Here is an 18,453-nt window from a genome sequence, read left to right on the forward strand (position 1 = left end):
GATGTCGTGGAAGGCGTAGTTCATTGCCCTCTGAAATGTTGCCCCTGCACTCTTCAAACTAAATGGTAGTTTGCGGTATGTGAATGTGCCCCATGGACATATAAATGTACTCTTTGGCTGGTCCTATGGGTGGGTATTGATTTGATTGTATCCGGAAAATCGATCCATAAAAGAAAATACTTCGCATCCGGCACATTCATCAATTATCTGGTTGATGAAGGGTGTAGGGTAATTGTCCTTTGAACAAGCTTGATTTACATCCCTGTAATCAATGCACACTCTAGTCATTCCTTGCTTTCTCATCACAGGAACAATATTCGATACCTAATCAATTAGAGGAATAGGGTAAATGAAACCAGCATGTAAAAGTTTTTCAACTTTTTCCTTAATGGTAGCGGCTTTCTTTGGGTGAACCGGTCAAAGTCGTTGTCATACTGGTTTGACATCTGGATACATCTTGATCTCATGTTCAATGATACTCAAGTCAATGCCTGGAATTTCTTCATATGACCATGCAAAGACATCTCTGAATTCAAGAAAGAGAGCATATTATATTTCCAGTTCTGAAGGAGAACAAGACTTTCCAACATGAATATTCTCTACAACATTAGGTTTGGTCGAGATATTAATGGTAATAGTTTCTTCAATATTGGACAGATTTTGCTCGAAATCCATCGTATTTGTAGTATTTGACAGAAAATCAAAAACTTAAGGATGATTAAGGTTGTTAGAATAATATTCGTTGTTATCTTGAAGCTGGAAATGATGGTGGTGATCCACACTATCAAAATGTTCAAAGTTCTTCTTAATATTTGTCGATGTAGAAGATTTCATGTGACAGGTTTCCACTATGGCCACTTCTACCAGATTACTCAGAGGCGGAAGGGCAAAAGTACCCATTAAGGAAGGGTCTTTTAGGAGACCTACTCCGATATTTTGAAGTGATTGAGAGCTTCCATGGATCAATGGAATGCTTCTGATAACTTGCGAACCATTAGGGAGGAAGGTTAGTTGGTCAATGATTGTAATTCCGCCTTGAAAGAGGAATGCTATCTTTATAAAATATGTTGACACAACAGTAGCCATAGCATAAATCCAGGGCTTGCGCAGTAGGATATTGTAGTCAAGGTATCCATCAATGACCTCGACTTCAATTTCTACTATCTTGCCCCCCAGTCTGATTTGTAGGTTACTTAATATCCCATATGGCATGTATGTTCTTTTATCAAATGATTTTAATGTCGTTGATGATTGTGACAAGGGTGGAGAGCCTAAAGTTTTCCAGCAACTCATTGACATAATACAGGTAGATGCCCCCTCATCAGGGATTGTTTGATGAATAGTTTTGTTGAGGGATTTTACCTGTATGAGGAAAGTGAGTTGGGCCGGTAACTGAGGTTCGTATCCGTTATGATTAAATTCCACTAGATTGGAATCTGCTAGATCAATACCACCTATTGCTGATAACAAAGCTTGCTTTTGGGAGGGGAAATTCTGCACTACTTCAAGTGTTGACATAGCGGATGGCGATTGGGCCAGATCCTCCACTATATTATAATTCTGTGCTGCTCGAGCACGAGGATTAAACGTCGATTTATGTACTACTCCCTTAGGTGGGTTTACTGTTAATTCATGAATGATTGGTGGAAAAACTTCTGGCGAAGTTGCTGTCGAACCATCGGGTTGATCTATAGCCCTGCTGTTCGATGACTATGGATTCCCATAATCTGTATTCCTTGTTGATACCAACACATCATTTTGTTGTTTTGAGATGGATAGCATAAGCACTTGGGATGGGGAAGCATGATCACTAGAAACCAGATTAGTTTTTGGGTTTGGAAATGGATCAACCAATATCGCTGAGGCACTTGAAGTCTTTAAAAACTTCATGACCTCAGCTCGATGTGGAAAATCTCTCATCTAATGGTCCTCATCACATATGAAACATGGCTGATTAGGTTTCTTTTGTCCAGTAGGGTTTCCAGAAGGCTTCTCAGGAGTCGAATATTCTAGTTTCTTCTTTTTGTTTGTCCCTTTCTTCTTGCCCCATAGTTGCTTAGGATTTTTTCCCTTGTGGGTAGAAACGGCATTAATCTCCGAGGAAAGAGGTTCTTCATCTACTTTTTGACTAGAAACTGCATGGGCTTTTTTAGATGTAGCCTTTGTGGTTTTTGTGCTCGTGGTACCGATCCTGCCATCACCGGCATGAGAGTTCTTGTTTGATTTAGGAGGGGGAGGAACAAAAAATTCTAGTCTAGGAGCGTCAGGAATTTTGTCATAGAGTGTGCCAGACTGAGTATAGATCAATTCTAAATATTGTGCACGAGCAATGACTTGATCTTCAGTGACAACTCCTGTTATGAAACCAGCTCAAGAAAAGATAGAAAAGAGAGATCAACGCCTTAGAATTCAGCCTCTTCGAGGGGGCAACCTCCTTTACATTACTTAAATGAACAATTCTTGGATGATACAAATGAAAAAACCTCCTTTCTATATATAGGAGTCTAAGGAGTCACAATATAATCCAGCCGACCTAACAATAATAATATAAAGCCACAAAAATAACAATAGAGGGATTCTATGGGGCACATAAATAACAATATGGGGGTAATAGGGGCACAACAATATAAATAAGGGGTATAACTACAATAGTAATGGGGTAATTACTAGTATTATAGGGACCCAACATGCCTCTCCTTCAAAAAAGTGTTGTCCTCAACGCTTGAGCAGTTCTGGGTACTTCTGCATAAAATTCGCATCCTCCCATGTGGAATCTTCAGTGGATAAGTTCTTCCACTTGATAAGATACTCTGAAATTGATCGATTTCGTAGCTGTCGAGTTCTTGTTTCTGTGACTGCTTCCGGTTCCAATATAATTTTTCCTTCCTCGTCAAGTTCTGGCAATATTGTTTGAACTGGGAGCTTGTCGCCTATGACCTTCTTTAAACATGAAACATGGAAAACTGGGTGCAATCGAGAAGCTGCAGGAAGCTCCAATTTGTATGCCATAGTACCAATCTTTTCCAACACCTTGTACAGACCATAATACTTTGGTGATAATTTATTATCCTTCTTAGCTTGCTTTAGGGACATTTTCTTATATGGTTGTAGCCGTAGGAATACCCAATCACCTACATCAAAACTTCTTTCACTGCGATGTTGATCTGCCTGTTGTTTCATTCTATTTTGTGCCAACACGAGGTTATCCTTTAAGAGTTGGAGGACTTGTTGTTGATGTTCGATGTGATGTTCCACTGCCTGAACCTTAGAATTTTCTCTTAAATATGATGTGATTGATGGTGGTTGGTACCCATAAAGTGCCATAAATGGGGTCATTTTTGTTGCTGTATGGAAGGAAGTGTTATACCACCATTCATCCAGAGGCAACCATTTGACCCATTGTGTCTGTTTATCAGATACAAAGCAACGAAGATATCCTTCCAAACATTTGTTTACTATCTCAGTTTGCCCATCAGATTGAGGATGATAAGATGAGCTATGAGCCAACTGAGTACCAAGAAAAGAAAATAATTCTGTCCAAAAATTTCCAACGAAAATGGGATCTCTGTCACTTACAATAATCTTTGGGTTTCCATGTAGCTTTTGAACTATTTCCATAAATGCAGTAGAAACTGTACTGGCTTTAAATGGATGTGATAATGCACAAAAGTGTGCATACTTGGTAAGTCTGTCAACTACCACCATGATGACACTCTTTCCCTCAGACTTGGGTAAACCTGTGATAAAATCCATTGAAACCTCCTCCCAACGTTGGCTTGGAATGAATAAAGGTTGTAATAGACCCGGTGTCTTAATTGTTTCAACTTTATTTTGTTGGCAAACCAAACATTCCGCCACAAACTTTTGAATATCTGATTTAAGGCCATCCCAAAAAAATTCCTTCTCAACCCTGTGGTAAGTTTTTAAAAATCCTGAGTGCCCTCCTAAGGGATAAGTGTGCAATTCCATAAGAATCTTTTGTTTTAGCTGGGAATTCTTAGAGAGGTATAAGCGATCTTTGTACCATAACGAAACATTTTTCCAGCTAAATGTATCAGAAGTACTGGAATCTTGTTGTAGCTTTCGAATAAGTGCCCACACTTCTTCGTCATTCTTCCATTCCTCCTTTGCTTCGGTTATCCAATCTGGCTGGATAACAGAAATGGCACACAACAATGCTTCCATATCCTCATCCTTTCTTGAGAGTGCATCTGCCACCACATTTTGCTTCCCTTTTTTGTAGATGATTTCAAAGTCATAACCCAACATCTTTGTGACCCACTTTTGTTTCTCTTCAGAGGATAATCTTTGTTCTAAAAAGTATTTAAGGTTATCATGATCCGTTTTTACCTTGAAGTGTCTTCCCATTAGGTAGGGTCGCCATTTCTTAAGTGCATGGAGTATTGCCAACATTTCCTTCTCATAAATAGCTTTGCTTAAAAACTTTCCCCTGATTGGACGACTTTCAAAAGCAATGGGTCTTTCATCTTGCATTAGAACAGCACCAATTCCATTTCCTGGAGCATCACATTCCACAATAAAGGTTTTTGTGAAGTCTGGTGTAGCTAAGACCGGTGCTTGGCACATTGCCTCTTTAAGATGTTTAAAGGCCTTTGTTGCTTCCGGAGTCCATGAAAATGAATCTTTCTTCAATAATGTTGTTAGAGGTGCTGCTATTCTCCCATAATTCTTAACGAACATGCGATAATACCCTGTCAACCCAAGAAATCCTCGTAGATGCTTTATGGATGTGGGGATTTTCCATTCCTTAATGGCTTTAATTTTGCTAGGGTCTACCTTAACTCCTTCATGAGATACAATATGACCCAAATATTCCACCTCCTGGACTCCAAAGAAACATTTGGATCTTTTTGCATATAATTGTTTCTCCTCCAATAGTTGTAGCACCTTGTCAACATGTTCAACATGATCCTTCCAAGACTTGTTGTAGATTAGTATATCATCAAAAAATACCAACACAAATTTTCTAAGGAATGGTTTGAAAATTGAATTCATCAAACCTTGAAATGTTGAAGGTGCATTGGTAAGGCCAAAAGGCATGACCAAAAATTCATAATGACCCTCATGAGTTCTAAATGCCATTTTCGGAATGTCTTCAATCTTCATTCTGATTTGATGATATCCCGAATGAAGATCCAACTTGGTGAAGTAAATTGATCCATGCAATTCATCCAGTAATTCATCAATGATAGGAATGGGGAACTTATCTTTTATAGTGAGCTTGTTGAGCTCCCTATAATCTAGACACATGCGCCATGATCCATCCTTCTTATGCACCAATACTACTGGAGCTGAGAAAGAACTTTGACTCGGTTGAATTATACCAGCCTCTAGCATTTCTGCAACCATACGTTCAATTTCACTTTTTTGGACATATGGATATCTGTACGGCCTGATGTTTGGAGGAACACTTCCTGGAATCAGATGAATAGCATGATCATGATCATGCATAGGTGGGAGACCTTTGGGAGTCTCAAATACCTTGGAATGATTGTCCAGGACTTTTTGGAGATCTGGAGAAATAGATGATTCCAATGTGGAAACATCTAGTGAACATAATTGTGCAATTACACCTCTTTGCTCTTTTTTTAGAAGCTTTGTCATGCCATTAGAGCTGATTATCTTTCTTGGTTTCCCTGCAATACCCCTTAATTCAACTTCCTTTCCTTCCACAGAAAATTTCATGAAAAGTTCTTGAAAATTAAAAGCTATTGTACCCAAGGATTGTAGCCATTGAACTCCTAGTACAACATCAGCACCTCCCATTGGAATGGAAAGCATTGGGCTAGTCAATACATATTCTCCCATGGATAGCTTGATATTATGGCACTTTCTAGAACAATTTATTGTTCCTCCAATTGCAATCATCACTTGACACTCTGGTGCTGGATATAGGAAGCAATTCAATTCTTTTGCTACCCTACAATGAATAAAATTATGGGTGCTTCCTGAATCAATCAACAGTTTTACCTTTTTCTTCTTGATTTGTCTTTCTATCTTGATGGTTTGAGGAGTGGTAATTCCCGCCAATGCATTACAAGATATGGTCGGATTTATTTGTTCTTCATCTAGGCTTTGTTCCTGGAATATATCCTCTTCTTTTGACCTTTCTTGCTCCTTTTCTTCTTCCTCTTCACAATCTATGTAGAATAATTTCTTCTCACCACACTTATGACCCTTTGTGTATTTGCTATCACAATGGTAACAAAGCCCTTTTACTCTTTTTTCTTCCAATTGTTGTGGTGTCAACCTTGTAGGTTGTGGAAGACTATGGGCAACAACACTTCCGTCTTTATAGTTGTGAATGGTATGCTTCCTAGTTGCCATAATTTTGCTTTCCATTTTTCTTGCTAACCTGAATGCCTTCTCTAATGAATCAGGTTCCCAAAGGCGAACATCATGTTGGATATTATCCTTTAAAGACCCTATGAATACATCAATCCTATACTCCTCTGGAATATCTTTTACCCTTATGTTCAATTTTTGGAACTCCTCAATGTGATCCATTATTGAACCCTTTTGTTTGAGACTTATCAATTGGCTAAAAAAGTGTTGCTTTTTGTATCCTCATAATGTGCTATCAATTCTTCTGTAAAAATTGCCCAAGCGATAAATTGTTTACGAGAACAAAGCCATTGATACCATACAAACTGATCCTTGCCATCAAACTTCCTCATATCGATTTTTGGAACATGGTGAGTCTTCGATCCAACATTAGAGTCTATGGAAGCATGATTAACATTTCTTTTGTTCTCATCATGAGTTTCCTTTAGTACTCTTTCATCCTTAGTGACCATTTCTTGTAGAAACTTATTCATATTTATCTTCAATTCTTCCATCTTATCATCCATGCCATCAATTTTAGCGTCCATGCCATTCACCTGAGCTTCCATGCCCTTTATCTTAGATTCCACGCCATTTATCTTAGCATCTGTTAGCTTTTGTGAGCGTGACATTTGTTGCACTTGTTCTTGTAATTTTGATATATCATGTAGCATTTCTTCCTCTTCTTCATGAGTCATGCTAGAGCTTTCGGGTTCCTTACTAGGTGTTTGCATTTTCTTTCCTCGGGGCATCAGTTACCGATAATAATGCTTTACTATTCCCTTTGAATTCCTTCAAACCAAGCTTATGCAAAAATAAAAAATAAAACTACACACCGTTTTTTTACTTTGTAGAAGCCTGATATTGAATCTGATGTATCTCTGTAATTTCGAATCATAAAGTTCTGAAATTGTGACCTGTAGTAGCCTTCTATGTCCTCTTTCCAATGCCACTATTCTGATCCAAATTGGATTCTCCAAGAAAGAGTTATGCACAATCTCCCGCAGTGACCTGATTATAGACTAGTTCAGTAGAGCAAACTTGTATGAAGTGCCACGTGTCACTGTTTCAACCTTTGACTCTGAAAGATATAAAAAAGAAAACAAAAGTCCATCCTCTTTCTGTACCTTCTTACGAAATTTCAATCCGATGCTCAGAAAGAAAGTTATGACGATTTTCCCCAGGTCACCTGTTTTGAGTGTAATTCAGGAGTCTGCAAAAAGACCAACTTCCTCAGATCATATCTTTGAAAATATCATGCGAAAAGCTCTGAAATTCGGACCCAAGGTTCAGAAAGATTTCTTCTCAAATGGGTTTTTTTTGCAACTTCTGAAACGTCACAGAAAAAAAAGTTATAGCGAAAATGCCACGATGACCTGTTTGGAGCAGCGAAACCCTAGAATCCAAAGCTCTGATACCAAATGTTATGAAACCAGCTCAAGAAAAGATAGGAAAGAGAGATCAACGCCTTAGAATTCAGCCTCTTCGAGGGGAAAACCTCCTTTACATTAATTAAATGAACAATTCTTGGATGATACAAATGAAAAAACCTCCTTTCTATATATAGGAGTCTAAGGAGTCACAATATAATCCAACCGACCTAACAATAATAATATAAAGCCACAAAAATAACAATAGAGGGATTCTATGGGGCACAAAAATAACAATATGGGGGTAATAGGGGCACAAAAATATAAATAAGGGGTATAACTACAATAGTAATGGGGTAATTACTAGTATTATAGGGACCCAACAACTCCTCGCTTGGCCACATCCTCTGTAATAGAGGGCAATAATGACTTTATAAACCATTCAGCTAAAAGCTGATCACCAGCATACATCTTTCCCATTCGACGATAATGCTGCCACTCATGAATATGATTAGATATGTGAGTGGCTGTCATCTGTTTAAAGTTGGTAAGGAGTTCTTTCCCAGTTTCATACCTCATGGGTAACTAAAAATGGGTTAAAAAGGTAGTGGCAAGGGTGCTGAAGTTATCAAACGAAGCTCTAGGAAATTCAACATACCATTTTACTGTCGGACCAGTTAGCATTCATTGAAAAAGGTGAAGCCTAATCGAATCATCATTCAAGGTGTTAGATGAGCACCACAAATGGAATGTCATTACATGATTAGATGGATGTTCACCTGGATTTCCATTGAATTTAGGAATATCAGAGGGAATTTTATGGGGAATCGCTGGCCACCAAGGGGCGTAAGAAATTGTATCATTCATTAGCCAGTTTAGATCTAGTAATTCTAGAGTTGCTACAAAAGGCAACTGTTGATTTAGGTTAGACGAAGCATACCTAGGATAAGATGGAATCACCTGAGTATTAGGTCTTTGCATACCAGCATAATGTATCTGATGTTGGTAACATTGATAAGGTTGATGGGCATAACCATTATAGTATGGTTGTTGATAACCATTTTGGAAATGTGGTTGCCTATTACTTACAAAGCCTTGTTGCTCAGGTCCTTGCAAAGATTGTTGGAATTATGGTTGTTGATATTGTACCAGCCATGGTCGTGTTATATTCTTTCCACGACTAACCTACGTAGTGAACCGGGGGGTTAGAGGGGGGGCGAAGCCCCCCCTTTGTTGCACCGATTGTGCAGCGGGGGGGTCACAGGGGGGGCGGTAGCCCCCCCTGTCCGGCGGGTTTGAAGGGGGTGGGTAGCCCCCCTCTACGGGGTCCGAGGTAGCGCCCGGGAAAAAAAAAATTTGACCCTATATTAGGTTGGGCGAACCTACATATGGTTTTCGGTCCATGGTTTTGGACGCGATGGTTTTTGGTCCATGGTATTGGATGCTTCGGCATGTATAAATATGTATTGTAACATTGAATGGAATATAATGAAAAATCAAGCTGGTAGTCCCTGTTTTGGGATCCAGGGGAAAATCTCTGTGTATATGTGTTTTATGTGTTATGCTCTCACATTGTTTATTTTTTGTGTTTTAGAATTTGTATGCAGGTAATTTTTATAAAGGGTTAAAACCTACAAGTTGTTGGACAATTTTCTATTGTCCAATACTGGATGATTGAACAAGATGTGGAGTGATAGTACTAGTTTGAGCCTGAGTCATTCTAGGTAAGGAGGCACTAACATAATGTTGTGATTGAATCGTGGAGACAAGAGGCTATTTTATTGCAACCTGAGAGACTTGAGGTTGACATACAACAGGTAACGCTTGTATTTGCGATACAGTCACAATAGCAGGTGTAGTGGGAACATTCGACATAGGTTGGACTGGTTGAATTTAATATACAACCCTTGTTTGTTGAGGCAGTATTGGTACCCAATCACTGGATGTAATTCTAGTTTGACTTGAATTTTGACTTTAATTTTGTTGTAAACTCTGATATGGTTATTCTCTAGGAGGGAACAATGAAAAGGCATACTGCCCCCCATATGGTGGAAATCCAGTGCTTAAAGGGTAGATTGGCCTTTGAAGACATATTGGATCAACTTGTTGAGTTTCAACATAAGAAATACCAGATGAGACTCCAGATGAAGAAATAGGAATAGACCATGTTGTCGATCAATCCCTGAGTGGACTCCAACTTGCTGTTGATAACTAGTCGGGACAGATGGTATACCAGCAAACATTATAGGAATGGCAGGAGGAAGTTCCGTCGTAGCCGTGTCAGTTGACATAGTCCTAGATGTTGATGGTTGCTTAGACATATTTAGTCTATCTAAAGGATTTCCGAGCGATTCGACAGGAACTTGCGATGAAGGATGATTAAGAGAACTAACTTCCATAGTAGAAGGATAAAAGTGGATCCCAGTTCCAAAATGAAATGGAGTACTGGATGGAAGATCCTCTACTATCTCTTCTATGGCAATCAATCTAGGTGGAAGAGGTTAGAATTTCAAGTCTGTAAAATATTTCTAGAGCTGAAGGAAGTGTATCTTCTACAGTAACAGATACTGGAGGGGTGACACCTTTTGAATTCTGGAACTCAACTTCCAGATGTTTAAGTAAGTGAACTTCAGTTTCTGGATCAACCCTAGATAGAGTTGTTTCAGTAATAGAAGTGTCTACCGTTACACTAGGTTCAGTTCTAATGTCCTCTTGTAACTGCGGAACTTCTTCTGTAAAGGCGGATGTACCAGAAATAATTAGAGTAACTATAGTCTCTGATGATGTTCAAACACAAGTTTCAAATAAATCAGGTGAATTGGACTCAGTTAAACGAGACCATTTTGCCTGGAATGGTTTCGTCTCCATAGTCAAAGACGGTTGACTCGCTAGTCTCTGCGAATGATGGGATTTTGATTGACTTTCTTCAACGATTGTGAATTAGTTGATCAACTCAAAATTGAAGGGGAAAACGTTATTTCGATTCAAATAAATTTTAAGACACTTTGACGCAACTTTTCTTTTTCAATTTTTAAGAGTCGAGAAAAAGCTAAAGGTGACTCTAGTTGCCTTCGATTTTTAATGAGCCTAAAGTGACAAGTGCTCAGATGGGCCTTTTATTTTAAAGAGTCAAGAAGGAACGAAAGTGACTACTCTGGAAATCTAGACAGAGGAATTACCAAACCAATCACAAAACTACTAAATACACCTTGGTGATAAACGATAGAGAAATACCAAGGACTTATGTACGGTAGTCAATCTTCCTGAATGTTGTGTTTAGTGCATTGTGATCAATAGGGAAGCAAACACATCTTCCTAAGGATAAAGGGTATAAGCCTATAGTGGTCTCCCAATATATACTCGACAGTATGGGGAGCACAAGTCCGTACTGGCACTTGTCGTATCGAAGAGTAGGAATCACCCAACCTTCAATGAAAACGGTAGTTACCAAGTTTTACGACGCCAAAACATGTCTCTAGCCTAGAATTATAGATGTGTTGTGTTAGGTTCCAAAGCGTTTTTATGTTCATTGAGATTTATTTTAGATTTGATCTTTCTTAGAAGTTTTTCTTTCAAGGTTCACCGCATGATGTAGATGTAAAATTGCTAAATATGCAATGTAAAATGATAAACAGTCGTTTATTTTGTTTTAGCAATGAAAATCCTAGCTACTAAGGAAATAAGAGTACGATTCTTTCAACATAGAGCAAAGAAAACACACTAAATGCACTTTTCCTAAATCATCTTTCGCACACAATCTAAATGCAAATGCAAATGCATGTATTTGCTTTTCGTTTCCTTAATGTGAGAATGCCAGAAAGGAAAACTAAGTACACTAAACTATTTTCTTCAAAGTGACATCTTTAACAATTTCTTTTCAAAATGAAAGGAAGACTAAAATGACACTTTTTGATTTCGAACTGAAAACTACTTTCGACACTTCAAATACTAATAATCCACATCAAATACAATGAAAAAAGTACAATCAACTATCTAGAGGAGGAAAACTTTATGACACTCTTATTTTTTGCTTAAAATGACAGTTACTACACTTTTTGCATCAAAAATGATAGTTCGATTAAGCTACTTTTGACAAAGGAGGACTATAAATGATTGATAAATACATAAAAAGAAATTACGAATCCTAATTAATGGAGGCTAAATAATGTAAAGGAAGGAGGCTTCAGTAATGAGATATTGACCATGAACAACAAAACTACTAAATAGAGCTGAAAACAAGGAGGAAAAACCAAATTTCAAAGAGAGAAACAATATCACTCAATCATCGCACATGTCCTTAAGGGAAATAGGGATTCATCTCACCTGCAACATGTGGGAGGTGTGATGCATACAAGCTGCCAGTTACAGATGGTGCAATGGACTAGGGAGCGAAATTGAGCTTGGTTTTTGCTCAAAATTTGTAGCTAAGTTTAGTGATATAGGATGAGTTATGATGGACAGTAAAAACAAAGTATAATGGTATGATCTTATGAGGTTATGAGCTACCGCAAGGGTGCTTAGAATGCTTGTAAGTTAGATGTTCAGTTCATAAACCATCTTGGAGATTGACTGAAGCAGCATTCATCTACTTCACAATTACATAGCAAAGGTGTTTCAAAGGCTAGCTGGCTAACTTCAATCTCCGTATGTAGTTTATAAAGAAAACAATAAACAAACAAAAAAAACTATTCGATCCCCAGTGGAGTCACCATTATGTTTCAGGGAAAACTAGTATCGATTTGAACTGCTAGTCCCACTAAGATGGGTAGCTACCTTAGAAACAAACAATCAAAACAATTCGAGATTTCCTTTAAGTGTAATAGATAAGAGGGAAGAAAAGAGGACCAACCCGGATCTTCCACTTCGATCCTTGCTTGATTTCTCTTTCCCTTCATAGAATTTGCCACTTCTCTCCTACTTGTCCCACTTCAAAGAGTACCTGTAGAGTCAAAGTAATAGAAAACCATCAAAGCATCTCTATCTAAAACATCATAAACAATGTAGAATCAAAAACACATTGACCATACAATTGTATTCATAAACAATAAGATTCACAAAGACACGATTATATGGAGGAAAACTCAAAAACTTCATTAATAGTAGAAGAGAGGCTTACAACCCAGTTTTTTGATCCAGCACCATCCTCCTAGCATAGAAGCCCTCTTCATCTCGTGAAAAGAAAGATCACCCAACAATACAATGTCTTTTCTCAAAGATAAACCAACAAAACTTCCTTACAAATTACAAAATTCCAGCCTCTATATCTCTCAGATGAGGGATCCATTTATAGATGTCTTGCAAGGGTGTGAGTCAGCTCTGGGTTCTTGATTAGTGTCATTCCACTGATAGTTCTTGGTTCCACTTGGAGATTTCATTGATCTCTCACTCATCCTTGGGCGAATTCAGAGAGGCAAGTGTCATAGGAGAAGTTTCTGGAAGATTCCATGAGCTTCCACTTAGAAAACTGTCTCTGCCATTTGTCTATTCTCGCTCGTCGCACCCTACAGAAGGCCATTTTAGTATGCATCGCACCTGGCTAGTGTGGCAGCCAGTATGCATCACACCTTGACCATGAAGCAGTCAGTATGGTCGAGTTTTCGCCTCCTCTGAGTGGTTTTCCAGGTGGAACTTCTGGGAAATGATGTAATCATTTGACCACGACACTTTGGGGTATGAAACAACACTTTTGGGGACTAAAGAGCCCTTGCTTTATGGACATATGAGTTTGGGGTTGCAGTGCCCAAATATGTCTATAACAATAAGGACTGGTAGACATACTCTCATAAGGTAGTCTTTCAATATGGCTCTCAAATAAATTATAAAATAGGATAAAGATAGAAAGAAACAAAGGCGTTGAGTAGCATACCCCATAAGTTAGTGAGATTTTGTCATGGATGCATTAACAAATAAAATTGCCCCAGAAGTAGATGCATCGACTTTGGTAATCAACTGTGACATGACCATGACGTTATGTATATATCATCTTATTGAGATCCTACACCTAAAATTATATTGATGTTAATAGAATCAAGAGTTTGAAGAAGATAGTACCTTGGTAAGAATTTTAGTATTCTCCTCTTTCAAAGAATGTACCTATCACAACAAAGAGTGTGTGTATAATCATCAATTTATTCTTATCTTCCATAAAATCTTCTCATCTTTTAGTAATCACTTAGCAAAGCAAGTTTATATTGTAAATCTTCATTGATAAGTCTATTGGCATTATCTATATTACACCCCTAGGTTTTATGTTTCATATAAAAAACAATAACAAAATAAATTAATTGTGTTAATTTATCTATAGAATTGGCAAGTGTATAAATCCAACCCTTCATTTGTATAAATTACATATAAAAAAATAATGATTAAGAATAGAAAGTGACTTGAAACATGTCTTCCCACAAGACAATCCTCTAAATTTTTCTTACATTGAAAATTGGGAAATAGTAAGGTCAACATTCTAATATTCATCTAGTTAGATTTGTTGTTTACGAGTTATCATTTTATCACTCAATGCAAGGTTTTTTTAATTAGTTTTGTTGTTTATCATGGACATGTCCATTGTATTTATATATATATATATATATATATATATATATATATATATAATTTTGTAGTTTTTTTATTGTTAAATGTAATTTTTTAATCCATTAATAATGAAATATTACTTTTAAATAACACATAAGTTAAAGGAAACAGTTTTGGAGTAACAAAAATATCATAATATTAATCTTAATTTAAAACTTAAATTATATAATTATGTAAAAGATTATAAACCAGAATAAGTATAAAATAATATAATTATGTAAAAAATTAAAACAACAAGTATAAAATTAAGTTGATTTTCTAGTTATATCATTAAACATAAATAATATATTTAATAAGAATATAACTAACTATTTATATATTATTCTAATATTTATATATTTAACAACTTTTATAATTAACTATTATTTACTCTAACATCTATATATTTAACAACTTTTATAACTAACTACTAATCACTCCAATATTTATATATGTAATAACTTTTATAACTAAATATTAATTTGAATTAATTTATTTTAATTATAAGTTTATAAAATGGTCCCTTTATTTTTATTTTAATAAGAATATAACTAACTAAATTAAGTTATTTAATTAAGTAAAGGTTATGCTCCTAATCCAGTCCATCTAACCGTTTCTTAGTCAAACTTAGTCGTTAGACAATATAGCCGTTACCTAGTCAAGAAATATAGCTGTTGGATATTCTGCTCTGAATATTTAATATGCAAAGCTAAATCTGATACTTCAACTTATCTTGATAATGAACCACACTGGTTGGTTTGAAAGAGTGGACAAATGAAATATCATATGATTTACGCCAAAAAGTCTTTCCATAAACATATAAAGATATTTATTTTATAAACTTATAAATTCAATTTTATTAGAAATAAAAACAACAAATTTATAAACCTATAAATTCAATTTTATTAGAAATAAAAACAACAAATAAAAAATTGTAAAAAAAGTTGTAATCTCATAAATATATATACATTGATATTTTAATTTTTTTTTTTTAAATAAATTAATGTTAATATAACAATAGATTTCTCTAATCAACACTAATAATAATAATCATAAATAAATTATATAATTGATCCAAAATATTAAAAAAAAAAATACACATAATTATTTCATTTTTAAAGCTTAGTTTTATATGTATTTATAAATCAGTACGGACAGAAAATGATAAATAAATAATATTAAGTAAAGCAAATATATATATGGAATTTGAAGTTACATAAATTTTAAAGAAATTAAAACTTTTCGATTAGATACAAAATTAATATAATTATATATTAATTATGTTTAAACAAGTATATAACTTTTATATATTTAAAATAATTATAACTATAAACTTTGTACACTTTTATATTTATAAAATTAAAAATATTATTAAGACATTCATTTACTGAGTAAAATAGAAAAAGTGTAGGCATGCTTATCTTCGCATGGAAATGCATAAGCGTTTCCCAACATGGGTGGAAAATGTCTAGTAAAATACCCCAACACGGTAATAATATTTTCGTTGGATAAAATATCAAAATGAAAATAGACTATTTCCTGCTTGAGAGAAGTCATTGCTCAGAATAGCTAAATAGAGTCATGGATCATAAATTATAGAAATTTGTGAAGATTAACGTATTTGAAAATTAGCTCAGTAGTTAAAATAAAAATAATAATAGTAATAGTAAAAGATAAATTTTAAAAAATGATAAAAAAATCAAAATGAAATTAAAATTCAAAATAAAATAAAATAATATATAGATATAGATATAGATATAGATAGATATATAAGATAATAGTTTCTATATATAGATATAGATAGATATATAAAATAATAGTTTTATATATATATCTATATATGAATGTGTAGATTATAAAGCATGATGTATCATGGAGTTCACTTTTTTAACTGATGATTTATGTTAGTGGAGTTGTCAGAGTTTTGTTCTTACAAAAATTACAAATAATAATACATTTAAATAATTTTGATATATATATGAAATTGAAATATTTATTTTTTTGCCAAATATATATAGTTAAATTAAATTGGTGATTACTTTTTTTATGAAGCAATATATAAAGTGTAAAATTCAAATTTCAAATTCCCGTAAATTATACGATCCGACAAAATTTAAATTGTTTATATTATAAAAAAAATATTTAATCTTTTCTATATTAAAATAAAAATAAAATTATATGATTAAAAAAATAATATATTTTATATTTTAAATATATGTAAATAAAATTTCATATATTATTAATATGAATTATTTTTAAAAAATATTACACTAAATGTTTTTCCTATGCAACTCGTAGCTTTTTTTTATTGTAGTTCGGTCACAGACTTTAATTTAAACACCCTTTGAATCATATCTATATAACTAACACTATGCATATCTACACTTACAACACATAATAATTTATGGGCAGGAAGGCATAACAATTTGGAAAGTAATTATGAAGTGTCGGGTGGATAGGAAAAAGGTCTGAGTAAGAAGTACCGTAACATGGAAAACAAAAGCAGATGGATGTGAAAGGGCAAGATGGTTAAGATTCACATAAAGGTAGAGAAGAAGTAATAACATTCACGAGGAAATTTAAAAATTCCATGGAAATGATGAAGAGTAAGGACTTCAAAGGTAAATAAATACACATAGAAAAATCATATTGGAGCCTAGAGCAGTCACAGAAACAAGAATCCTACAGTTACGAAATTGATCAATTTTAGACTATCTCATCAAGTGGAAGAGCTTACCAGCTAATGATTCCACATGGGAGGACAAGAATTTTACAAAGGAGCATCAAGAACTACTCAAGCATTGACGACAACACTTTTCGAAGCAGAGGGGCATGTTAAGTCCCTATACTACTAGTGTAACCCGTTATTGTTATTAGTACAACCCCCTTATTATATTTTTGTGACCATGTACTCCCCATATTGTTATTATTGTGCCCCATAGAAGCCCACTATTGTTATTATTGTGCCCTTACATTATTATTATTATGTCCGCTCTGATTATATTGTGACCCCTTAGACTCCTATATATAGAAAGGAGGTCTTGTCATTTGTATCATCCAAGAATTGTTCATTTTTGTAATATAAAGGAGCTTGCCCCCTCGAAGAGGCTAAATTCTAAGGCGTTCATCTATCTTTTCTATCTTTTTGTGAGCTGGTTTCATAACATTTGGGAAATGTATATCAAAGGTTATGTGCTGTGACAATTGATCGATGCATCGTTAGTTATTTACGTTGTATTTTAATAGAGTTCCATTCATGGGGTAGGTAGGTACCATCACAATTCGCTCAACTCTAGTTTGATGGTGGAGGAGGTGGAGGTTAACTACTATGTCGTGATGCAAAATCGCTTTTCATTTACGAAGGATAAGATGGGAAGGAATGTCGGAATTAACCAAACCATTATTTATAGGAGTTGTTTGTGATCGGTAGATCACAAGTTTTTGTCAATACAAGGTAGAATCATCACGAAGATGGCTTCAACAAGTAATGAAAATGGTAGCAGAATAAGTTCAGGACACTCCGATAATATAGAAGGCTTGATTGACAGTTCATACAAGAAGGTTGTAAAAGAAATTATTAAAGAGATTAATAAGAACATGGCGATTTTGTACGCCCTATTGTCGGGCCTCAGAAAAGTCATGTGAATAATGGAAAAAAAACTATAGGGATCTTCTGCATACATGTGATGATTCTGTAACAAAAGGTGTAGAACATTGAGATTAAAGTAGAGACTACAACATTGGGGGTGTTAAAATATGTTTTTGGATTTGGGGATGACATTGTCCCTTATGCTGAAGGTGTTGCGGACGTTGTTGTTGTGCACGACCTGGAACCTCGGGTGGAAGATGTTGAAGAATAGGTTATGACTGCGAAAGAAGCTTGTGGAGAAATTGACACTAGTAACCATGGGTAGATGTTTCCTTTAAGTTATATCTGTGTTTTGTCAATCTATAGAATATGGTGGGGTTTTTTTGGAAAGTTTACAGTATAGGCTATGTACAAAAGTAAATAAAGCTTGTAGCAATAAGGTCCTTCTCCAGTTCAAAACAATGAATATTTATGAGAGCTTGCTCTACAAGATTGTCTGTACCTAGCCCTTTTCTAGTTTATCTAATGAAAATGCTACTTTTTTCCTTGAAAAAAAAAATCAACAAACAATCTCGATCTCCA

Source organism: Pinus tabuliformis, chromosome 3_2 (assembly GCF_031772625.1).
Source record: "Pinus tabuliformis cultivar Carrire ecotype Pingquan chromosome 3_2, CPIR1, whole genome shotgun sequence".
NCBI classification, from domain to species: domain Eukaryota; kingdom Viridiplantae; phylum Streptophyta; class Pinopsida; order Pinales; family Pinaceae; genus Pinus; species Pinus tabuliformis.